A 4,265-nucleotide genomic window follows, 5' to 3' on the forward strand; every position below is an offset into this window, starting at 1 on the left:
AGGAGTGTTGAATTAGGAGAGATGTAGGTAGTTGATAACCTCCTTGCTACGTTAGTGACAACCCCTGTGACTTTGCCTTTGGGAGATCTACTTAGGTAGCACCCAACACTGTGGCAAGGGTTGAAGTAGTGGGTTCAAGGACCAATGGAGCAAGCAGCAGTTGACCTACATGATCATGACGCAGTAACTTAGATACCCAGTTTAACGTTGTACTCAATGCCCAAGTCATTACATTTGAATGCTTTTTGGGAGGGCATAAAGATGCTTGCAATCCTACTGGTCCTAGCATTAGGAGATGCCACACGAAAAGGGATCGTGGACACAGGGGCAAGAGTCAGTGTGCTTAGCCATGTAGTACTCCAAGCTTGGGGTGACCCACTTGTCAAGAATACTAGGTTTAATGTTACACTGGCCAATGGAATGAAGTTTAGGCCATTCAGAGTGTTGAAGAACTGGCTATTGAAGATTGCATGTGTCAAGTTCTTCATTGTCATGAAGGGAGTGGACTGTGACATCTTGCTAGGCTGACCCTAGATGAGGAATGCACGAGTCATAGAGGAATGGGGCAACAGTCTGATCTTCTTAGGTAACCAAACGAAAGTAGTGAGAGTGGAGATGGACACCTACAAGACCACTTCCGTGGACTTGGACGCCATCTCTACCATGCTGAAGGGCGATGTGCAAGTAAGGAACTCTTACGTGCCACTCACAAAGTATATCCCTTGCCCAGAGGATAAGTGAGATTGGATGCATGCACTTGCTACAATCGATCTACCATTCTCAAATGAGGAAGAGGAATACAAGCAAGCTACAGAGAGAAAGTGAGAGTGCCCAAGAAGGAGTCTACAGTGCCACTTTGCATGATGGCCAGAAGCTCTTGTAGCCAATATCTGACATAAAAAAACAATGTCAAGCAAGCTCCTTTTTCAAATATCTGATCTTTATTTATCATAGTCTTGGAAACATCAAGTATCATGCCCGAAGGCTATCCCATCAATCAACAGGATTGCTGCTCCAAGTTTCGCCCGTAGACTAGTACACGAGCCTTGAGATCCCATCTCGAGTCACGTTGGCCTCTTGTGTGGGATCCGGAGGTAAGGAATTTGTGGCCAGAGCCTCCCCTGGCACCCAAGCATCCTCTCGCTCCAAGCAGCACCCACGGAGAGACCTCTCGCTGCGGGTTCGGTCCATGTACCCGGCACGGCTGACAACCTCCTTGGATAGGGCTAGGCGGGCAGTCAAAGGTAACTGAACCTGCCTCTCCCTCTAGGCTATTAACTTGAAGCATTAAGTGTTTGGCCTTGAATTAGTTCCTTGAGCAAAGAAGTTCAAACGATGTACCTAAGTGTACAATCACGATCATTTCTGTGGCCGTTCGTACGACCAACTACTAAGGTGTGATTCATTTTTCCCGAATACTCCCAACATTCAATCCTGGATCGTTCGCGACTTGGAGAGATTCTAAGGGCTTGGCAAGCTAGGTTTCTTTTTTCCCCTTTTTCTTTGGGTTAGGGTTTTTAGGTAGTTTAAGATCTCAAGTAGTCTAAGCTAAGGGCAAACAACCCATAGTGTCCTACTTGAGTGAGGAGTCTCTTTCAAGTCGAGAGGCCTACATGGTGAGAAGAACCACAAAAAAGTGTGCCTTCAAGATAGTCCCAAACAAATATGGGTAAGGATGAATAAATATCATATGAGAGCATACATGTTGGTTGTGTACCCAGAAGAGATGAACCCCCTTCAGTTAGTTATTGACTCCTCCTAGGTCTTCTTTTCCTCCTTCAGTGTGAACAACAACTAGCCTACTACTTCACTCCTCTCCTCTCCTCTCTCTCCTCTCTATTCTCCTCTTGTGTGCAATTTTAATTTGTGCAATTGGATCATCAATTTGTGGTTTAAGCATCTATTCAACAACATTGATATTAGAGTAGAGGTTTAATTGGTGGAGTTATCATTATTAGTCCATGGGTTCCATACATGCATAAGAATCATCATCATAAAAAATTCCTTCTTTTATCTACCAATTCAAGTCTTTATCCCTCACTTTGTGGTTCCAAACTTCTCTCTCATATTTAACTCGGGATTGCACTCCTCTTCCCAAGACAAACAAACATCCTTTAGATTCATAAAATCAAAGGCTTATCTCAAGCCTAGTAATCAAGTTTATATGGGGGGGATTGATTTCATATCTATCCACATAGAAGGGGGAGGTATAAAGTCCCTTTCAATTTTAAAAATATATATATTTTTAAAAAGTGAGAGCAACCAATGTAGATGTACTCTATGTGATTTAGCCAAATAGGGAGGGGTTTATCATTTTCAAACCCTCCCCTATAACCATCAATACTCGTGCCATCAAACTATTTCTAAATACACAACCTTTCACATAGAGGGTGTGGGAATTATAAGTACCGTGTGATGCGATTGAAAACTTTCTCGAACATTCCTATGATCTTTTTAAAACAAAGCATTCAATCATAGTAAATTTTCAATACGATTAAGACTACCCTATGCGATTTTATACTTATTGTACCCATATCATGCAGAAATGAAGAAGGTGAATTTGATGGAACCTGAACTTCCACAGGAGGGGTATTATCGGCTTTCGTGCTTCGGGTGGGGACTCCTACATGTGCCCCTCTTACTCCTGTGCGTGCTCCTCTTGTGTGGCACTTTGGGGCCATTGCAATCAGGGCTAGGGCAAGTGGAGGGTGTGCTGAAATTCCTTGCAACTCGTAGTCCTTCCCTCCCAAAAGGGAACTCCCTTCACAGATGAATTGCGTCCCTTACGCAATTCCGCAGGTGAAGCACCCTTAAGAAGGCTCCTTATGGGAGCTTCTAGAAGCTTCTTGGAAGCTTTTTTTTGGTTTCTGACAGGGGGGACCCTGAGGGCGTCGAAGATGATGATGATGATGAGGGGGGGGTTGCTGTCAAGAGGGGGGGTGGCGCTGCTGTCAGGCGGAGGGGGGGGGCGGCGTTGCTGGAGGGGGCACTGCCTCTGTCCATGAGGGAGGGGGGCTCCCCTTTTATAGAGGGGGAGGTGGTGGTTTATGGGGGGGAGATGGTCGTTTAATGGCCACCACCCCTCCACCTGGGGGGTGCATGCCCCCCTTTCCCTCTCTTTACTCTCTCTCTCTCTCTCTCTCTCTCTCTCTCTCTCTCTCTCTCTCTCTCTCTCTCTCTCTCTCTCTCTCTCTCTCTCTCTCCCCGACATGCTATCGTGGGGAGAGAGAGGGAGAGGTAAAAAAATTTGAATTAAATTTAAAAAAAAATTAAAGGGGGGTTCTCATGGGGAGGCACGGGGGAAGATATTACACTTAAACAATGGATGATTACCTCCTATAGCAAGAGCAGAGTCATTGCCAGAGCCAAGAGCTAGACGAACTTTGCAAGCTAGTCGATAATGACTCATCCTTCTTATGCAAGTGGTATGTTCTCTGACTCTAGTGGGAACAAGAAGGCTACCAAATCATGACCGATATTGAGCAGTGACGTGCTATTAAGACCTCCGAGTATGATCCCACTTACGTAGCTCCTACCTCTTTTAGGCTATTGGTCATCACTCATAATCGATCATTGGAAGATCATGCCATGAACCACCCTTACCTAGATCGAGTCCTTACTAAAGAAGAGCTACACATTGCTAGCAGGATCGACTTTGGAGATCTTATCACTAATGTCCTCACCTGTATCACATGCGTAGGCATCAGACCTCACAATATGGACCACCATGCTCAGTTGGAATATAACCCACAATTCTATGCTTCACTTCTACAAGGTAATGTCCTACCCACGCATGCTTAAACACCCTTAACCCTTCTCTCTCCAATCCTAGGAATGATTCAAATCATTCTTGAGGGAGGGAGGGGGTAAGGTGGAAAGGAGACAAGCATAAAAAGAAAACTGGAAAAGAAGAAAACAAACCTGCCTTAAACGTCAATCAATGTTTAAATGATAAGACTTAGAATTTGGAAAAAGTTATCATGGATATTTTTGAATAGTGTGGATTGCTTGAAGTGGAAATTTTACTCTATACTTGAGCATTTCACATTCTTAAGAGCTTTCATGTATGTTTATCTACCTCCATGTGGAAGTTGACTCAACAAAACTAATGGTGAGCTATGATATATGATAGGAACCTAAAATGGCAGCACAACATAAACGTGGCAAGCTTCCATTCACGGAGGAAGAGCAAGCAAAGCATGACTTGATGGTAGAAATGAGGGGTTTCAGCCAATTCACGTTCAAGAACACCCTAAACCTAGAAA

Source organism: Lygodium microphyllum, chromosome 26, assembly GCF_053477565.2.
Source record: "Lygodium microphyllum isolate KBCC chromosome 26, Lygodium_microphyllum_v1.1.10, whole genome shotgun sequence".
Lineage (NCBI taxonomy): Eukaryota > Viridiplantae > Streptophyta > Polypodiopsida > Schizaeales > Lygodiaceae > Lygodium > Lygodium microphyllum.